The sequence below is a fragment of the Struthio camelus genome, chromosome W (assembly GCF_040807025.1).
Source record: "Struthio camelus isolate bStrCam1 chromosome W, bStrCam1.hap1, whole genome shotgun sequence".
Classification (NCBI taxonomy): domain Eukaryota; kingdom Metazoa; phylum Chordata; class Aves; order Struthioniformes; family Struthionidae; genus Struthio; species Struthio camelus.
This window is the reverse complement of record NC_090981.1, coordinates 65,895,902-65,917,040: the sequence shown is the minus strand read 5'-3', so window position 1 is coordinate 65,917,040 and position 21,139 is coordinate 65,895,902. Positions and strand designations below refer to the sequence as shown.

The following is a 21,139-nucleotide window of genomic DNA, read 5'->3' as shown; positions in this document are numbered from 1 at the left end:
CAAGGAGGAAGCAAGGAGGTAAATTGGGTTTCTGAAGTCCCACACTCACTGCTGGTCCACTGAGACGCAGAGATGGGAATACAGTCAGGTAACACACAAGAGCAACAGGGTTCAGTAGGGTCCTGCAGTAACTGCTAGACCATTCTGTGTCATCAACACATGGGAGATAGGTATTTTCCCACTTGAGCAGGATAACTGAGGTGTGCTGACTTACATGATTTATCTAAAGCTTTCTAGCAGGATTTGTGTGGTACCACCTGCATGTCCTCATTTCCTGCTCACCTTAACTACAAAACCTCCCTGCATCTCCGAGAAGGTTTGTGCGACTCTCATGAGCCTCAAAGCATGGAAGAATTAATCCCCTGGAAATCAGCTGGATTATCAGAGGACAACACTGCTAATGCAGCAGTTGCAAAGGCTGTGCTGCAGTCTCTCCCGTGGCAAGCTAGGCGTGAAATCATGGCCAAATGTGAAGAAGCCCTTATCAGGTCCAGGTGCTGAAAAGTAGTTTCTAAATGTAAAATATGTCTCTTGTGATTACACTCCTGAAAGCGACTTCTTTACATTTGCAGTATCTTGACCTGAAGACCGGTCCCAGCAGGGGAAAATCAGATGGAAATCATGGTGCTCACCTGCTTCTGTAAAGCTCCTGATGGTCCTTTTGTTTCTTTGCTGAATTTCACTGTTCCCATTATCTCATGATGGGGGAGGTTTTAAATAAGTTGGTTTGGAACAGCAAGGCCATGATGATAAGAATCATCTCCTGTACACAGAAATTCATTACCTGCTCCCATCTAAGCCAGAAGAGAAGTGAGCTTGCTTTTCTTTTTCTTTTTCTTTTTCTTTTTCTTTTTCTTTTTCTTTTTCTTTTTCTTTTTCTTTTTCTTTTTCTTTTTCTTTTTCTTTTTCTTTTTCTTTTTCTTTTTCTTTTTCTTTTTCTTTTTCTTTTTCTTTTAACAAAAAGGCAACACTGAGAACTTTTAAAAATCAAATTAAAGCAGAGGAGGACTTGAGAAAGTGTTGGGGCTACAAACTAGTGCTGGAGTAAAATGAACTCATTAAAATACAAATTATTTAAGAGAACACACTGGAATGCCATTATGCGAAGTATCTCTGACTCATTTTCATTTCACTGAGCCCAGGCTAGAGTTTGGCTGCACATGATAAATGAGCCCATCTTACTTCTCTTTCTCCTTCCTTTTTTTTTTAATGTGGGGGGAAAAAATAAGCAATTACTGCCTTGGTGCTTTTCAGCCTGTTGAAAAATCAGGTCCTGCTGGAGCAATCAGGGTAAAATCTTCAGGGAGCATCTCGGGCGGACTAGAAAGCCGGGCAGCTTGAAGCTCTACGGAGGTGCAGTCTTGCTGGCCCTCTCCGATTGGCCGCGGCTCCTGAGACAGCGCTCTAGCATGGCCATATGGAAGTGCTGCTGTGCTACCCCTGAGATTTGGACTTTGAATCTGGGACGCAACCGTAGTGAGCTGTAACCTTGGAAGGCCAAATTCTGCCTCTCCTGGCAGTGGGCGAAACCCAACTCCAGGGCAGATGAACTTACTCTGCAGGGGAGCAAGGTTCTTACAAAGGTCCCTAGATTTCCATGGGAAATCTCTGCCCCCCACTCCTGTGCTTAAAATTGGGCACAGAGGTAAATATGTAGGTATTCACATTAACGAATTTAAGAGGGCTCTGCAGAGGGTCAGCCAAAAGGTTGAATGATCATTTCAAACCAAGCCTGACAAACCGCACGCTTACGCAGCGGCACCTGATTGCAGCATAAACCAGCGCTCTCTGCGCCCAGTTCTCCAGCTATGGGGAGTTTTGCCTGAGTAAGGACTTCAAGACAAGAAGCCTTTGTCCGCTGTGGTTATTTTTTTGCTCTTAAGAAATAATTTGCTCTGGCCGGGCAGCCTAAGGCTTGTCTGGAGCAGGGGGATGTTCTGGCTCTTCAAGCGTTAATCACAGCCGAGGAAAGTCGCTCCCCGTAACCTGGGTGGGTGAGGAGGCCGAGGCGTTCGCTGTGTGAAAATGTGTAGGAGAGGCTAAGAAAAACACACCGGCCGAGCAGGGCACTCGGGGTGGGGGCGGAGGGCTGGGAGGAAGACGGGAGTTGAGGTAATATCTTTTTTGGAGAGACAGAGTGTTTGTGGTTACATTACTTTCCTAATTCTGTCTCCTCCTGACTTCGGCTCCGGGGGCTGGTAGAGGAAGAGGAGGTGGGGTGAGGCAGCCCGAGCCGGCTGGCAGCGAGAGGCGTTCCCTGGCATGGCTTCGCCCGGGAGCCCTGGCACGGGGCGCCCGCCAAGGACTTTGTGCAAAGCACGGATATTTAAAGGGACGCTCTCAGGCTGGCTTCGGCCGGGCGTCCGCGCTTGGCAAAAGCAAGCTCCAGCGCCCGGAGCACAGTTCAAAGGCGCCTCTGAAAGTACACCCCACGGAAAGCAGCTTCCAGGTTGTTTTCCTGTTCCAGGCTGGGAATCGTGAATAGCATTCAGTAAGCTGGATTTTTAAATTAATTTCTTTGTCAGCTTGGTGCAGGGAGAGCAAAGTGTTTCTCAAAATGGGGAGATTGGTTCCCGCCCAAGAGGCTCAACCAATCCAGCCTTCGTCACTTCGAACTCACCAGCCTTTGTAACTTCTGGGGCTGGCATCCATGAGGCAACTTGTGGGTAGGTGAGGGGTGGGTGAGGTTGGGCAGAGCCAGCATGCTCTGAGGGGTTATCGCCTTGTTTTTAGGGGTGAGGTAAAGGGAGCAGGGCATGGGAACAAAATTTTCAAGACATTTAGTTGGGTGCTGCTGGTTTTGGTGCATCCCTTTTGATAAGAGGCATTCAAGGTAGGAGGAGGCAAAACAGCAGAGGCAACCAATATTGGCAGCTCTTGTTGAAAACTTGGTCTTCTGAGAGCTGCTCACAGCAAAGGGCAGTGGCAGTGCAAGGAAGATGATCCAAGGTTTACGGACTGTGTGATTCGTAGCCACAGTATCTTCCCGGTAGTGCCAGCAGCTGAGACCTTGAGTTGTCTTTTTTGGATGAGCACCACCAAATTTTTACCTTCCTTCTGGACAGCCCAATAAGATGGCTAAGACTTCCATGAAGAAGGCTCCACCGTCAGTATGGATTGGCTGACCAAAATCGTGTGTGGTGGGACTCAGTAATTTTAAGCCAAGCTGGCCTTTTTTGTCCATGTTGGAAACATTTTATGTCTACCATTAGTTAAGACTTTGATTTAATGCCTTATCTCTTGGATTCACCTTCAGCAATAACAATGTATTCTAATCCTCTGCTCAGGTGTTGATGGATGGGGCCTGTTTGGGTTAAACATCTGGGATTTGAATTGTTGACCCCTTTTTGTCCCTGAAGCAAGAACAGTCAAAGGAGCCCTTGAGAAACATTGTGAAGTGAGAGTTCTCCGTCACTATTTAGTGGCAAAGTCGAATGTAAATGTGAGGACAGGGAGTGTGATGCTATTAGCCAGAGTTCATCTCCAGAGCATCAGAAAGTTGCAGAAAGCCTGGGTGAACTATAAAGGTTTAGGACACGTGCAGTGGTAAACAGCCCTCTGCAGATACTGACAGATGGAAAAATATGTTGGAGGCTAAATTCTTCCCTGAATCAGTTTCAGGAGGACAAAAAGACATGGGAAAAAAATAATGCATGCTTTTCTGTAAGACTTTCTCCAGGGACCATTATTTACCTCGACTAGGTTGGCGCAGCTGGAGCTGAGTAACCCTGCAGGGTTTGGCTTGGGGCAGGGTTGTGGAACAAACCTCCCAGGTCACTGCCCAGGGATCAGACAGGAATCCTCCCCAGGAGATGCCACAAAACCAGTCCTGCATAAGACCACTGTATCCTCCTCCACTTCTCTTGCTGCCCCCAGGGGCCTGCACTCTCCTCCTACAATTAAGGCAGCGGGAACAGGGCTGGAAGCTAGGCAGCTCCCTTGGACGCACACAGATGTCCCCCTCTTCCCAGGCTCCCCACCTGAGAGAGCGGGGGGAGGGGATCTCCACGAGGTCCCATGAGGTTGCCAAGGAAGCCTCTGGTGGTACCTACCTCTTGAGATAGAGAGATTTCCTTAGCTATCACTTGGCTGAGCAGGCCTGGTTCCTTCTAAGGCTACCATGGAAGAAGGACCAGGAAGAGGGGCAGATGCTAAAGTGCCCTCCCAGACCCTAGAGGGGACACAAATGAAGGTAGGGCAGGAAGGACCCTGTTGCTATGACTCAGCTCAGTGCATCTGAATTCCCTAGGGGTCCGTTCCTGGCCTGTGCTGGACCCTCAAAAACCAGAGACATGGCCCTACCTGTGGGATTTGAGAGTGAGGGGCCGCACACTGGCCATTGGACATGGGCCCTTCCCTCCCCTGCAGGGCTTGACGTGGTTTCTAATAAGCATGGACTCTCTTCAGCTCCGAATGTGGAGAAAAGCAGTCTCCCATGAATTAGCTGAGCCCCATCTCTCATCTCCCGGAGCAATCCTCCACAGGCCCAAGCATGGCATGGCCACTCTCTGGCCATAGGAGCAGGTCTTCCTGCGACAGACACGCCATGGGCCTGCTGCCCTTTGCAGGGATCCTGCTGCCGGCTCGCTATGTGCGTCCCTGCGGGTTGTCCCAGTGCGAGCAGATGGTGGCCTGACACCTCTCCGGTGTGATTCCTCCTAGCTCCTCCTGTGCTCACTGGGGCTCTGACTTGCATTGCCCTGCCGTGCGCTTGGCACGGGCAACTGTGCGCCAGCTGCCAGTCACTCAACTTTCCTTCTCAGCATCACATTGGCTGCCTGGTTTTTGGGCAGCTCTGCCTTTAGTCTTTTCTGCTTGTCTAATAGGGCTGAAATACCTCGTTTTTCTAGAATAGGAGAGTTAAAAAAAAACTCAATAAAATGAAAGACCTGGTGCTGCAGTGCTGACTTCAGGGGGAGCTGGATGGTGCCTGAGAAAAAAGAAACTACCTGTTCAGGTTAAAAAGAAATGATGATGCTAATAGGATGCTAGGGATAGTATAAGCGCTATTCATGTAACTGGAATGCGGAGAAGCTGCTTCATGTAGGGTAGCTTAAGCATTTCTATTTTCTCTTGCTCAGAGGTTTCTAAAAGAAACCCTCTTTTTCACCCACTGTATTTCTAGTTTTGGAGCAATGGACAAGGACTAGATTTCAAAGTCAAGGATCTGCAGTGTTGCCCACAGGGATGCTCAGTTCCATGCCTGGAATCAGTGCCCTTGCTTTCTATGTGTCATTAAGGTGTTTACCCCAGTATTAAAAGTGTTATGTTTTCCCAGTGGGCACCTAAGGCTCAGAGGGATGAAAGGCCAGTTTGAAGTATTCCTATTAGAAAAAAAAAAAAAGAAGCTGGATCAAGCTTTAGTTGATTTCTTCAAGATCCCAAAGGTCAGAGCCAGAATTAAGCCCCACTAGGAGCATAGGAGTGCTGGTGTGGATCACACATGTAGACTAATTTCCAGTCCTAGACAATGGCAAAAACCAGGTGCTACAAAATTGTGCAGCAAGTGTATGGAATAATCCATCATTGCAATGCCTCTAATCTCTGGCTCTGACAGAAGCTAATTTACCTCTTGATATGTCGACCTCATATCCAACCAAAGGATTTTTCCTGATGATGAAAACTCCAGGTGCTGGGGTGCATGTCAAGTTGGCCCTCAGCCCTCCAGTGACTGTGGTGACATGTTCCCCACCACTGCCTGCTGCGAGTGTCACCCCTTCTGCACCGTTCTGAATGTCCCACTGCTGTTTCTCACTGCCTTCCCCTCGTCCTGGTGCTCTGAGATGGAGAACAGGTGCTCACCACTTACCTTTCTATGCCATTCATTATTCGTGTCCTTGCCTCATGTACCCCTCTGATTTATCTCCTTTCCCAGGCAAAGAGCTTCATTCTTCTCCATTTCTCTTTTAACATGCATTTTGAAGCCTCTGATGTCAGTCCCTTGGCTCATCCATGAATTCCTCCAGCTCAGTGGCATCCGATCTGGCTGGGCAGCGATCGCAAATGCCAGGAGGTGGGACAGACGTGCTGCAAAGATCTTCTCCGTTGACCTGCACACACCAGCCATTACTTCCACACCCATAGTGGGCCCAGTAACATCTCTGACCCAAAGCTCAGTTTCCAGGAAGGACCTGACCTTTGTTTTGAAGACCCAAACAGTTGGGTAATCATCCATGTTTTTACACAGTGATTTAATCACTTTCACTAAAATTTGTGCACTGTATTCTAAGTCCCTGGCTTCAGCCTCCTGCCCATGGTCATTATTGTGCCTAGCTTAGCTAGATTAAAGAGTCCCTTCATATCTATCATTTTCTTCTTTTAAAGTTACTTCTGTTCTGTCATCAGCATAACCTCTTGACCTCCTTCTGATTAGCTGAGATTAGCAGCCCTACCCCGAGAGGTCTTTCTTAGCTCTTTTCTGCATCCCATTCAATTTTTGGAAAGCCATTATAAGATTTCAGCCCTGATGCTGAGTGCAGTTTCCCGGGAGTGGACTACCCAGCGCTGTTCACAGAGGTAAAAAGCACGTCGTTTCTCGCAAAAGCCTGTTTGCGTGTCCAAGGATCACGAAGCACAGGAGTGATGACTCCGGGCGGTTGCTTGGCTGCCATGAGTTCCGCTCTGTTCGGATTGCCTTGGTCTCATCATTATCCACTTGGCCTCTGCTGTTTGTGTAGCACATAGCTGATTTATCAGCAGCAATGTTATGTTTGCTTTCAGATCAGAAAACGCTGAATATTGGGGCTGGTACGGATCCTTGTGAAATCCTCTGGAAACAATCCGATTTCAGTGTGACGCCTGTTTGTGAAGATCCACCGGTTCTGAATGCTGTGCACATGTACTTTATTGTTACAATGTAGTGCTCACTTTTTAATCAGCATGCCATGTCATAGTAAATCAAGTGCCTTACAAAACCCTGTGTGTATTATCTCTAGGCAATTATCTTTATTAACCAAACTTGTAATCTCCTCAAAGAATAAAATCAGCTTTGCTTGACGTGATGTATTTTCTGCAGAACATCTCTGACTAGCATTAACTATATTCCCATCCTTTCATCCTGCTTCTGGTTGACTCTCTCAGGAGTGTTCCCATTATTTTACCCCATGATTGATGTCTGACAAACCAACCTGTTAGTCAGGCCATCCTGCCTGCCCATTTTGGAGATCAGTGCAACATTTGCATTCTTCCAGCTGTCTCAATCTTCCCCAGTATTCCAAGATTTATTAAAAATTAACATCAGCAGGCCAGAGAGCTTCTCAGCCAGCTGTTGGAGGGCTCTTGGGAGCAAGTTATCCAGGCCTGCTGATTTAAAATTGTTTATCGCTAGTAGATGCTGTTTAACAACCTCCTTGGTTACTAATGGACTGGAAAGTACTTCATCCTCCTCATGTGATACAAGCATATCATCCTGCTTCTTTCCAAACGCAGAGCAGAAATATTGATTGAACACTTCTGCCTTTTCTGCATCATTACTTTTCTCCCCATCTGAGGCTGCGCTACTGATTTATACAAAGGCATTATAGTATTTCCAGGATTATTCTCCATCCCCTTCCATATGCATCTGGCTGCAGCTGTGCCCAGAGCAGAGGTCTTCGTTGTGCTGTCTCCATTGCTATGAGGTCCCTTCCTTGCTTTAACACAGTCGATTTAGGACCCTGTAAGGTACCCAAGGAGCAGAGATTTCTTTCTCTGTCATGCATTGCTTTGCATTTATTAACAAGGCATTTTTCATTTGCTGTGCTGTTGCTCAGGCATTGCTAGCAGTTTGGCTAGCTCCCGGAGCTCCAAAACCATGAGACCCCCTTCCCTCACACAGAGGATGAGATCTGCCCACACTAGCTTCAGACTTTTTTTTAAGTCATTAAATTCTACGTCTTAGCTTATCTTCTAACCGCCCCCTCCCCATGACAGCATGCTAATTTAGGAGAGGGGCATCTGCATTATTTGCATATTTCCCTAGCCACCCTGCCCCAGGAGAGCGGTGAACACATTAAACGTGATGCCATCCACAAGCGAGGTGGGTCCCCACCGTGATCTTTTACTGTCAAGCATCGCACTGGAATCCATCAGCGATTTGGGGCAATTCTTTGTTGCTCACCCTCTGACTTCCTAATTTCTTCCTTTTATAGCAACTGCTGGTAGCTGATTCTCCTCCTTTTGCTACTTTCCTCGCATCTTCGAGCATCTCTGAGAGATTAGGATGACGTGATTTTCCCGAGCACAAATTCTGCTGGCTGAGCCCTTCCTGACTGTGATCTTTAGAGATTTTGCCATTCTCTGTGTATTTATTGGTTCAACCTGTCTGCCAGGTGGGGGTGTGAGGTTCCAGGTCTGTAATTCCCTGGATCACCTGAGGAATCTTGTTTTAAATATGGGGGCACAAACTCTGCTTTTTAGTCTTCCTGGCTAATTATAACTGGAGGTTATCCATCCTTGTTAGCAGCTCAGCTGCTTCGGACTTGAACTCCATTGGGACTTTTGCCCTTTTAAATATCAATTTGTTTGAGCGTCAGTTCGTTGTCAGCTCTGTCTCTCATCACAGGTACTGAGGAAGGATAGCTCGGGCTTAAGATCTCCCTCACGTTCTCAGTGTTGGAGACTGAGGCAAAGAAATCATGGTTTTTCCTCAGCACTGCTCTTATGTCCTTAACTGCTGCTGATTCAGCAAGGTAGGAGGCAACAAGGGGGCTGTAACCTGCAATTACTTTCACTCCGCGCCATGCGTGTGCTCTGGGGGCAGAGCTGGAGAACGTCTGTCTGATGTGACTGCCCATCCACGGAGCAGGAACACTTGTCTTGGGTTTCTGAATATTTTTGGCTGGTAGGATTTTCCTCTTGCCCTGTTCCTGTTCGTACCGCTGCCCTAAATTCTAGCTTAGTGCGTGCGACACACTTAATTCATAATGAAGAAGTTATCGTATAAATACCTTTTCTTCTACTATGAGTCAAACCTGTCATGCTCATGAAAGGGGAAGCCACTTATACATCCTGGCTTTGAGCTAGTAGATAGGACAGTCTTGTTTTATTTGCCTTCCCCCCCTTCCCCCCCCCCCCCCAGGTTTGGAGTATTTTGCTTTTTTCTTGGCTGAATGCAGGAAGGCATGGCCTGGCAGTGTGGTCTGGGTGTACTGGTGGGTCCATAAGGAGCGCAGCCATGTTTTGTTCCCCCACGCCATCCTCGTGGTGGGTTTCAGCCCATCTCTGGCAGGCGAAGACAGGCTCTTCCCACGATCCGTTGAGTTCCTGCTCGGCCTCTTGGCAGCAGGGATCCCTGCTCTGCTTCTCCTCCTCACGCAGATTAGCAGCAAGGCCTGAGGCTAAGACGGGGCTGTGCCAGCTTCCTCCTTGGCACTGCTCGCCGCTTTCCCAGCAGGTCTCCTGGCTGCTCTTTCCCCGTAGACCTTCCCTGCAGTGGGGAGAGTGGAGGCTCGGGGCCGAGGGGACCCAGCAGCGTGTGGAGAGAGCAGGGTGGAGCTTTTTTTGTGTGCAAGCCTCGATGCGCCCTATCCATGGCTTTTTTCCTGAGCAACCTCTGCCTCTGTCCATCCTTGTCGAGCCACACTGGGGGGAAGGCGAAGAGCCACAGTGACTCCTAGACACTCTCCATAACATGCTACGCTGACGTGCAGGTCTGAAGAGGTGGGTGAACAGGGGGAAGCTGAAACATCTCTATTTGTGTTGTCGAAACGGAGGTTGAGAGGTGACTTACAGCCTTCAAGTCCCCACATTGGGAAGAGACTTCTGAAAGCAGAACTGGGTTTTTTTAAGTCTGATGGAAAAAGGCATGGTGAGATCAGATGGTCACAAACTGAAGCTAGACATGTTCAGGCAAAAAGAAAAAAAATGCAAATCTTTTATATTGGAGGTGATAAACTGCTAGAACCACTTGCTTATAATCAGGACAAAGCCTGCTCCCGTTTGAAATCTTTCCATCAATGTTGCCTTTGCTTCTAAACATGGGTTCTGGAGGGCAGGCAGGAGTGAGGGCCTTGGTGCAGAAATTACGGGGTGAAGTATTTTGTCCTGTGTGATGCTAGAGGGCATCCTACAGGATCACAACAGTCCCTTTTGCCTGAAAATATCTGTATAAAATACACCTTTTGGTTTGTAGCGTGGATTTCCTGTGAACTGTGATCTTAGATCCCCGCATAGAGTTAGCGCTCACGTTAAAATCCTGAGTACCAAGGAGTGATATTAAGAGGAACAGACAAAGGAGGAACAATGTTCTCATATAAAATTTGAAAATGCAGGAATAGAGTGCTTCGGGAGCAAAGAGGTAAAAGTTGTGAAGAAGAACACTCTTGCGCCCACTAAAGGGAGATCGATCAGTTATGTTCAATATTGTGTATAGTTCAGGTCTTCCTTCCATCCATAGTGTGGTGTGAAAGGAGAGGAAATAAAAGCGTGGATTTTTTTCTAAGAAAAAGAATGACCCGCAATGTCAATTTTCTGCGGAAAGAATGGATGAATTTGGTGTTTTCCTTTCTCACTCCATCCCGCTGCAGCAGTTTGCTGTGCAGCTAGGCAGGCCAGCAAGCAGATAATGAATCTGCCGAAATGTGGTTATTGATATAGCTGAGATCATTATACCTAAGATTCTTGTGAGCTTTTCCATATAAAGGGGCATTTTTCAGAAGGCTGCGGTCAGGACATAAACAGTTTCATTTCATATGAAATCTCAGCTGGTGAAGTCCTCAGCCTGGGAGCACTTTTTAAATATGTTATCAGGAAGGTAAATCAGGTCAGGCACATTTTTTTCAGCCAGGAGAAGTAAAATGGTTCATTTGCCTCTGACTATTAATGCAATATCCTGCAAGGATCTGTGGCCTGATCCACAGCTTTTGAAAGCAAATAAGATTGTTTCCATCTACACCAGGGAGCTTCTGCTAAGGGTCTCATTCCTGGATACAGATGAATTTCTGGATTTCAAAACAAAAAAGCTAGTGGCCTGGGAGAGAGGAGAGACGCCCAGGAGAGCCGCGTGGCGATTTGAGTCCTGAGACTGGCATCACTCAGTGCTTGATTGTCCTCAGAGCTTGCATGGATGGGGTGGGAACAGGACCCAGCAAGGACTCGTGACTGATTTTGTGTGAGAACAAGGGAAAAATGACAATTTTCTGCTAGTAGGGAAATTGTGATGCAGGGAAGACATTTTGAAAGCGGCCCATCACATTTTAGTGGGGTCTCAAATTGTGCACAGGGGTGGGCTGGACGGATTTTTTTGGAGAAATTTTTTAACAAATCCACAGCCAGCACTAGCACTTGGAGTGCAGTTCCCTGCATTGCCACAGACTTCCTGCCTGACCCTGGGCGTAACACTTGAACTCTCTGCCCCTCTGTCAAGCCCCCTCTCTATATGACGGCTCTTCAGGCCACGCAGCGCCTTTTATCGTCTGTGTGTGCACACCACTGTGCAAACCAAGAGGATTCTGGATAATGCTACTAACACTCGCTTGTGTTTAGGATTCCTCCGATGATCTTTTTTTTTTTAGTAGCCCCCATCTAGTCCCAGCACTGCACAAACACAGACTCAAGTGGACTTGAAAATCTTTCCCCGTAAAGAGCAAGAGAGGCTTGAAGCATGAAAACCAAGTAAAGTGACCTGGCTACTGCCTTCAAGGCATGTATCATCTAACCAAGTAGTCGAGCAATGCATCAAGTATTTATATAGGCATTTGTTCAAGGAGGTAGATGCGTGCGCGTTTGATTTACAGCAGGCGCCTCAGGGAGCGGGAGCTGATATCATTCCCTCCTCGCGCGTGGCTCGTGCACCGTTTAGGGCCAGATGCTGCTATGACTAGAGTGACACGGCCTGGGATCTTCAAAGTGGGGAATGGCCATTATCTCAGATCTGCTGGGTACGTGCTTGTTTCCGAGCATGGAGAACGATTTAATGTGTTTAGCCTTCCAGCACCTCCCTGAAGGAGAGAAGAGCAATTGGCTCGGTGCTGCAGAGAGGGAACTGTGGGCTGTTGTCCACAGAGCTGTTCTTGCTCTCCTGCCGAGCAAGAGATTGCCCAGGCAATGGCTGTGTCATGCTTCATCTTCTTCCATTAGATGAGAGTAAGACCCAACGGGGAAAGGTGAATGTTTTCCAAGCAAAACGTGGGTTTAATTCAGAGTTTCTGCAGAAGTTTTGCCACATTCTCATTATTGGGCATCATGACGCAGCAGGGGAACAGGGGAAGATCCCCCCAGGAAGATTTGGGGCCAGCTTAGTATGGGCAACATCTTGTAGTCGTTTGTATACTCCTAACTGTGCTTGCCATGGCTGAATAACCCCTAAACCCTCCACAGCGTTAACCCTGGGATCCCAGCGCATATGCCGGCACTGAGCTCCACCACATGCCCCACTCAGATTTGGTTGGGTTTGGTTGGTTCTTCGCTGCGCCATCCTACGTGGCCAGCATGCTGCTTTACGCGTAGTGCTGCGCACAGCCCTGGGCTTCACCCCGAGGTGGCTGCATTCACAGAGATGGTGCAGGTCCCCCCTGGAGCAGATGCACTGAGGGAAGCGGGGTGGTCGGGAGGTGACTCTTCCACTCAGACCTTCTCAATGAAGCCGTGTGATGTAGCAAAATCTCATTGTGGAGCTACATGTACAGGGTGTAGTGCCCTACACACTCCCCTTCCAGTGCCATTGTGGCTACATCCAGCCCTGTTGCCTGTATAAATATCAAACGGTGTATTCATTTCACAAGGAAACTGGTGGGTAGCATAAATGAACCTATTTCTGTTGAAGACACTGGAGCCTCATTGAGTTACATTGTCTGGCGTTAGGTAAAGCACTAGAGGTCCCTTAGGAGCAATCTGGATTATGACCATTACGATTTCAAATAAGGCACACTGTAAAATCACCGGGACTCCAGCTAGGTTATTTTAGCTAAGCACTTAATTGACGTTGATTTTCACCGATTTGTTTTAGAGCTTATTTTTTCAGCTGGGAATATTTTGACAGCAGGTAAGAGTTGTTTTGATCAGACTTTGTGCGTAAATATAGCTCCAACCAGCGAATCTGTCTGATCCATGGAGTAACATGTAATTCTGCCTCTTGCTGCAAACAGCTCCTATTTCTACAGAGCTTATGGCTATTAGCAAGGAAATCCGTTTTATGATTCATCCTTTCCCCAGTGTCCACAATTATACATGTATTTTAAGGATGAAGCCCAGCAGCTTTTAACTGCGTCATGAGTGCACAGACTGTCTTGGACCAGATGGGTCGTCTTGTCCCTCCTCTCCCCGTAGCCTTCCTCCCGTTTCTCCTGGCCTGGCAGTAGCTCGGCAGTCAGAGAGTTATGTCAAGAGATGTGAGTCTGGGGGCTCAGATCTCTTCCCTCCACTTGGTTTATCACCCTTAAAATAAGGCTGACATTTGGAAGCACTTATGCAGGGCTTAACTTTATTGCCTGGATAGCTGTGTCGAAGTTAATGGGGATACACACCGCAGCAAACGGAAACATGTGCGAATGTGTGGGATAGACACCTTGGAGAGAAACCTCACCGGGCTTTGCAAAGTTTCCATTTTGCAAACAGTTTCTCCAAGATTTGGAGGGAAAATATGTTGCTGTTTTTTACTTCTTAGCAAAAATAACCTGTAAAAAGAAAGCATCTTTTTTACCCACATGTTTTGGCCATAAAATAAAGATGTTGGAGGGGGAAAAAAAATTTTGTTGCAGAAAATAGCCTACTGGCTTTCAGAATAAAACTGATTATTGGGTTCCAACTAGCAAAACTTTAAAACCAGTCTGAAAAATTCACAGTTTGCAAAGGAAAAAAATGACAAAAACTCAGAAAACATTTGTGCAGGTTCACTTAAAGAAAAAAAGAAAGCTGTAGGAAAGCAAAACGGTGTCGAAACTAATTTAGTCTAGTTTAAATTTGATAATACCTTGTTTTTCTGGTCAGATAAAAGTCCTTTAAATATTCCTTCTCCTGGAAATCTTTCAATTTAATATACGTAGAATTAAAGCTTTTTTACTCTGTGCCTTTAGGACCGTACTGGGATAAGCAATCTTTACAACCTTTTCTATTATTTTTTTTACTAGGTGTTTTGCGTTATGCTTGCGAGCTGCCTAGCCGAGGTGGGATCTGGCACAACCTTTTTCTTCTCTTCTTTCTTCTGCAATTCTTATTTCACACCCTGTTAGAAGTATTTTATTCTCTCCTCCTTTATGGACTAGGAGCGAGTTGTTCACCCCTCTGTTAGTGGTGATCAAAAACTGGGAAGCAATTTCACATGGAAAATGGTCAGATTATTTCCCGGGTTCAGTAGGGACCCATTTTCCACAGAGTGGTCTGCAGCGTTTTTGTACTCTCGGTCTGTTCAGAGATTTTGCATTTGTCACTGTCCCTCCAAGTACTTTTTGGTATGAAAATGTTGGTTTTGGCTCACAGAAATTTGGGGACGTTTGTAATAAATGAGTTGGGGACATTTCCATGCACGCTCTCATTAAAAAACCATCCTGGAAAGTTTCACAGCAAACAATGCACTCCAGTAGCCTGGGCTGGAAGCAATTGTTTCTTCAACAGATCGGCTGCTGTGGAGTGATGGGGCAAGCCATTTTGATAGAAAAAAAGCAGGTTATGTGGGAAAAGAAGGGTTGCTTGGCTCTAATTCAGAGCATCCCTGCTGTGGCCTAGGGAGGTTTCCTTCACCGAGGCTCCTCTCTGACGTGGCTGCCACTTGATTTCTTGCAGCAAACACCCTCTCAACCCCACATCTCCTCAAGCCCCCCAAGGGACAGCGGAGAATGAGCCACTTCTCTGTGCTGTTTTTTGCCGCTTGGCCAAGCTCATCGTTCTTGCAAAGGCCGTTCAGGCTGCGTTGGGGAGCTCGGCTGGAGCTGGGCCAGCAGATGCTTGGCCGGCTGCGGTGACCCTGCCCTCTGCGCTACCCGCAGCCCCGCTCGAAATAGCCGGGCATGGAGGCTGCTGGGCCGCGGGAGTAGCAGGAAAAGCAGTGGGTGGCAATTTGTGTTGCTCTCCGCAGTGCCGCATTGGCTTTGGCGTTCGCTGGACGTTGCCCAAGTTTTGCTTTGCCCTTATCTGGGGCCAGACATATTGTTTGCACCGACCTCATTTACTGATTTACCCAGACACTCCTTAGAAACCCAGTAGTCAGAGGAGTTGCAGATAGTGGTTTGGGTGTGGGGATGGAAGCAGCATATTTTTTTTTCCTCCAAACCCGAGAGAGCGTGTAATAGGAGTTTCAGAAGTAACCGTGCTGTGAGCGCGGACCTCTTCCAAGCCAGGCTGGGAGTGCTGGGCTGTCCAGGGCTATCTCACACTTGGATTTGCCTTGTGCTCTAGAAAGATTGCCTTTGTATAAACAATTTTGATTCGACTTGGGTTGCGATTTGGGTTTTTTAATGCACTTCTGTAAAGTAAAACCAGCAGAGAGGCATATAATGTATATCTTGGTGTCCAGCTGCACTCTTCAGATTTGTTGTATTAACAAAAATGTGCGTTTCCCTCTCGTCACAACAGCTTTGCCAGGAAGGAACTAGTATTTTGTTAAATGTAGTGTTTAACTTGGTGCGGCTCTGAGACGGCGGCTCCCACGTGCTAGACAGGGCCTTTGCATTTGGGGCAGGATCTCTCGAACGAGCCGATCACTGGGGCACCAGCGGCTGCACCGTTTCTTCCAAGCTCACCAGACCACGTGAGTGGGTGAGTGCCTGGGAGATCAGTCCAGCTGGGTTTTGAAGCAGCTTGTCCCACCTCTGGGTGCTTCCCAGTCCTCGCTGTCAGGTCACGCCTGTAGGATGCTGGCCTGGAGGACTTGGCGTGAGTCTCAGCTCTGGTTAGCAGCTCCCCACCCAACACGCAGCCCTAGAGCCTAAGGAGAAGAGGAGGCATCTGAACCAAATCCTGGTGTTTATCTCTGAACTTGATGGCCCACTCCTTAGGTCTCCCTCTACGAACTCCTGCTGGGAACCCAAAGGTGCGACAACCATGAGGAGGAGGGGAAGCTCTGCAAAACCTTTGTTCCAGTGAGCCAGCCAGCGTGGCGGTGGTCAGAGGTGGCGCGCTCTGCTGAGCAGGACCCATGGGGATGACTCCTCTCTGACCAGCTTTCAGGTAGACAGCAGAGGGGACCCAGTGCTGGGATATAGAAGTGGGAAGAAGTATTTGCTGACTTGTTGCCAGCCCTCAGCTGAGCTCAGGTGGTCAGGGGGTGGCTTTGCAGCCTGGGGCACCAGGAGGGCTTTCTCATGGCCCATCAGTGCGGCCATGGCTTTTTGCAACCGCACCGCATGCATGCACACACGCGCACATGCACACACGTACACACACGCACTCTTTTCTCTCCCCATAGAAATGGAGAAGCTCCACGCCATGTACTTGGGAAAGAGGTTTTGTGTTTCTCAGTTTTCAAAGTCGCTCGCTTCCTTGCACCAAATGCCCAGTTTGTGCTCTGGTCGCCCAGGCAGCCCCGCGATGGGGGACTTGTGCAAGCAAACCTGCCTTTGAGTGTACCCTGCCTTCATTTTCTTTCTCGCTTAGCACATTCGTGCACAAGCCGTGAGTTTTAGTTAAATGATATCCCGGCCTTTTAAACAAAACAAAAGGATTTCGTCTCGCCAGGTTCACCTCATTTCACACAAACGGGAATACGGTTTATAGAGGAAGAAGGATAGAAGGGTGGAAAAATCTTCCATGACTTTAGCCACAGAGCCAGATCCTTTGCTGGGGTAAATCAGCATATTGCTAGGGGTTGCCCCAAAACCCCTTTACACCAGGGAAGGGCCTGGTGCACCGAGCGTAGAACACAAAGGATGTGATAAATCTGCTTGGAGAAAAAACGGTATTTAAAAGAAAAAAAAATTCTTTCTGAAGAACTTTCTGTGCTTGTTTAAAAAGGAAACATGAAAAGATCCCAGTAAAATTGGTCTCTGTCCCATGTGCTGTTCAGACCTTAATAGTACAGGTGGACGAGAAGGGCTCGGTGCCAAATACTTTTGGTTTAGAGGGAGTGGTGGGAGTGAATTCTCATAACCGCTCCTAGAAAGGCTTAACTTTGCTCACACAAATCAATGACAATCTCCACTCCGCTGCAGACACCCGAGGAGCAGCGCTGCCAGATCACTAGTAAAACAAAGCAGCAAGTTTTATGATAGACACGGCACGGCGAGGGGGGAAAAAAAAAGGGGTCGATCCGCGGAGCAGAAAGGTGGGTCGGATGCTGTACTTTTCCACATTGTGCCTGCTTTCCAAAAGATTTTTTTTTTTTCCCTTTCTGGGCTTCTGCGGTTTATTTAAGTGAGGGGGAAGCAGCCTGAATTTCATGCTCGGACGCTAATCTTGCTCATTTTGAAAATCTCCCCGGCGTGTTTGGCGCTTTGGAGCTCTCCTCCGTAATAATCTATCGCCGTTTACATGAATTTTTAATTGCTGTTTAAACTCCAACCTGTGATTCTCTTTCTGATTTACTTGTTTGGTATCTTGAATCTTTACCAAGCCCAGAGCTTTTGGCTGTGTATCAACCTCTATACAATGCAGCGTCTCAGTCTGTGGGTTTTTTTTTTTTTTTGCAAGTCCGGCTCAGTTATTTGTTTGTTTGTTTGTTTTAGATAGGAAATATCAGTGTGAAAACACATCCGCTAATATCTCCTGCTGGGTAGGCAGGAGGGCTCTGAGGAAGGCAGATGCTTAATATTTTTCTTTAAAGTGATTTTTGTTTCAGTGTTTCTTTATAGAAAACTTCCAGTGGAGAGAGAAAAAAAAATCCTCCTGAATAGTTAAAAAAAAGTCTTAGTAGATTTAATGCATGTAGAATAATTGCGATGAAACGCTCACTTAGAAGTGTAATTCTGCTGATACCACTGGTTCGTCCTTTTTTAGTGCAATTCAAAGTGATCGGCTCTCCGTTGCCTGGGCAGAAAGCAGTAATTGTGCGGAGGAAACAAGAAGTACTTTATCTGGAAAGGTCCAGCCATCCCTATCTGGAGTTCAGGTTGAAATCTCTGCCTCTCTCTCTCTCTCTGCAAGTTTTTGCTTCTTTTCTAGTGAAGGCGACGCTCCGGGATGCAGTGCGTCACCTAGTTAGGTTTTAATATTTTTAACAGCTTCTTCGTGAGAGTAACTCCAAGTGCTGTTTCAACAGTGCAAAATTCCTCCCGGATGCTGGTAGCTGGAATAGCTAACCCCGTGGAGCCAACCCCGTGGAGGTAATTCCCAGTGCGGTGCTGCAGATCAAAACAGCGTAGAGCCGTAGTTTTGTTTGAGGTTTGGCTGAATAAAGACATTAGGGGAGGAATGTGCTCGCTGGAGGAGGAACCAGGAGGTCTCGGCATTGCTTTCCTTGGTGTGTGCTGCGTCCGGCGGCAGCGGCGGTAGCCGCGGGGCTGTGCCTGGTTGTGCTCTTGCAAAGGGACGGGGCAGCGATGTCGCAGCCCGTCTGCTTACGGTATCTGAGGGGCGTGCAAGGCAAGGTGACTTTTCAGTTGGGTAGCGAAAGGATGAAAATGTGATTGGGGGTTACAGAAATGCTGCCCCAGACAGCTGGGGCTGGGCTTTCTCCTCTTGGGGTGGCTGCTGGTGGCTTTGGGAGGCTGGCAGCGCCAAGGGACGGTGGGCCACCAGAGATGTGGGGGCCGTGAGCATGGCCAGCCGCACAGGTTTGGTGCTGGGAGGGGAGGCTTTGCTGGTTCAGAGTTGCCAGCTGCGCAGAGCAAGGCATCTGCTGGCCTCTCGTGCTGCCCCACGATGGCCCGAGCAAATACCTCCCATCTGCACTGGGAAAGGTCGATGAGACACCGCAGGCTGGCAAGGTTTGGAAAAACTCAAGTTTGGCCCGGAGGACCCGCACCAGCGCTGCAGTGATTTGCTGTAAGCCTGTGCTGGGCATACCCAGAGACGGTGCAAGGCTTTTTCCCGGGGGCTGCAGAGCAGCTGGTCTCGTCTCTGCAGGTCGATGCAGGGGCACAAGAGCGTATTTGCACATTTGATCAAGCCGCGCAAACTGGACAGGCCAGTAAGGCATGGCGGTCTAGACCTCAGCTGCACCCTGACACCCAAAGCGGGTGCTGTTGGCTTCATTAAAAACAGACGATCTCCTTACATGCTGCCCGCTGGCACCGGCGCCTTTCGCGGTGCACTAACCTCCGATGCTCAAGGCCTGACTCTGAGCAGGCTTCCTCGCGTGAGTCATCTGCAGATCTGCCGACCATTTCATTAAGATGCATTTCCTCTTTTGCGGCAGGGGCTGCGTTTCCCGGCTCCATCTCTTGCCTCTTGCTCGGTGTCCTTTTTCTCTCAACTTCTGACGCTGTGTTTAATCATTTATACCGCTGCTAAAGGACGTTTAAAAGCTACCTTCCTGATTAGGCAGCGTTGGACACCCACTTTCCGTGCTGTTTGCTTCGGGTGCCAGGCAGTGAAGGATCAGACGTTGCATGTTTGTGCACTGAACAAGCGTTAGCCCTATGAACCTGGGATTTTCCAGCCAGCCTGGGGCTGTCCAGCGCCGAGCTCCCTCAGCCTCCTTTGAAATTCTTCCTCTAATTAATATATGTGGCAAGTTTCACTGACATAATTTCAGAGCTATTGCTTTTAATTAAATAGCGAGCTATTAAAATATTTTTGGAGCACTGACATCTCTTTCCGCTTGTCGTATTCCCATTAAATTTCACCGATGGGATGGTTTTCCAAACTTGGAAGTACCTAGAAAGGCAAAGGATCTCAAACCAGACCAAAGCTTAGTGTTACTCAGAGTGTATACGGTGTATCCCAGCAAACAGGGCAAAGATTTGTGCCCTGAAGTCTCCTCCATTACAGTTTCACCAGTCCCAGCCCTGTTTTGGGGTTTGATTGATTTTTTTTTGGTTGAAAATCCTTTTTATTCGTATTTTTTGTTAAAGAATAGCTCTCACCCAGCTACGCCACGCTACAGGTTGGGTCAGTGAGATCGCTGCATGGTTTCTTTTCTTTCTTTTGGCTGAGCGCTTTGGAAATGAATAGAGGGAGGGGAGCTGGGCCTGGGATAGTTCTGCCAAGAATGATTTGGAGGCATCTTTTTATTAGTCAGAGCTTTTTATTCCTTACCGGAAGTGTGTGCCTGAGAGGAACAGTGGCCTGATACCAATGTTGCTTACATGTCTGCGTGATCTTCAGGTATCACTCAAGTGAGCAGCTTTCCTTAATATATAAATATAAGTGTGTACTTTTCTTGTTGTTTGATTGTTTTGTTCCTCATTGCTCAAAAAGATGCTTCCCGCGCTTAAGAAATAAGTGCAGGGCACCCATTCACATTTCTCAAGGGCCACCACCACGTTCACTTCCAGCCCCTGGGCGCCGCATGGAGGCAGGGTCAGGCCCGCAGGTTATGGGCTGTTCTGGGGCTCAGCACGTTCAGCAGCTGCCAAGGACTAGGATGGGACATCTCACACCATGAAGCGTCTCCTACCTCTCCTACCGGGAGGAGGTAGGAGACCACTTGAGAGAGAGATCCTGGCACTAGTGGGAGGAGGCAGGGTGGAGGGATGGAGAGTAGCCAGCTTCCTAACTATGCAAACAGCCCACACCCAGGCTCGGTGTTTATCCCTGCTGAGCCCGTCGCCATGGTATCTGGGCACCCTTTGCCAAGGTGAGCTGAAGCTGATGGAGCAGATCCTCTGCCAACCCCTGGGTTCTCCAGGGATGTGTCTGGGAGGTCCTTTAGATTGGCTGGATGTTCCCAAGCTGTTCATGGATGTTCATGGCTGCTTAATATGATAATCCTAATTGTTTTGCTGCTCGCTTTGGGCTCCCTGCCTCCAAATCCCCCTGTTGTCTCTTGTTTGGCACTTAGCTCATGAACTCCTCCAAACAGGCACATCCTCTTGTTTGCGGTTGCTACCAGTCCTCACCCACTGCAGCTTTCAGGGTTGCTCCTGGCTCTCCTGGTACAGATAATAATAAATGATGTCTTGCCTCTCCTGAGGGTTTAGGGTATTCCCTGCATCCTGCGCGTGCGGTGTTGGAGGTGCCAGACAGGCGCCATGTATGTGCTGTTTAGTAGCAGGAAGCCAGCCTCACAGCCATGAGTGCAAAATTTGGGTGCTTCTCCCCTTCGTCCTTGTGGCACTTGTCTGACGGGCTGAGGACCGGTCAGGCAGCAGAGCAGCACCTCCAGGAACGTCTGAGGTTTGTGCTCACT

General features: G+C 48.1%; 1 protein-coding gene across 5 annotated transcripts in view; it reads left to right on the top strand.

The window, feature by feature from the left end:
* LOC138064197 (zinc finger and BTB domain-containing protein 7C-like) overlaps nucleotides 1–21,139 on the top strand; it is a 194,018-nt gene that overhangs the window by 121,665 nt on the left and 51,214 nt on the right. The window contains exon 1 of one of the 5 annotated variants that reach the window (XM_068925807.1): nucleotides 15,962–16,080. The exons of 3 other annotated variants lie outside the window; for them this stretch is intronic. The gene's annotated coding sequence lies outside the window, so the exon portion shown is untranslated. Of the gene's footprint in view, nucleotides 1–15,961; nucleotides 16,081–16,998; nucleotides 17,174–21,139 lie in introns of those variants that run through there. One more of the 5 variants, XM_068925806.1, reaches the window with a different exon arrangement.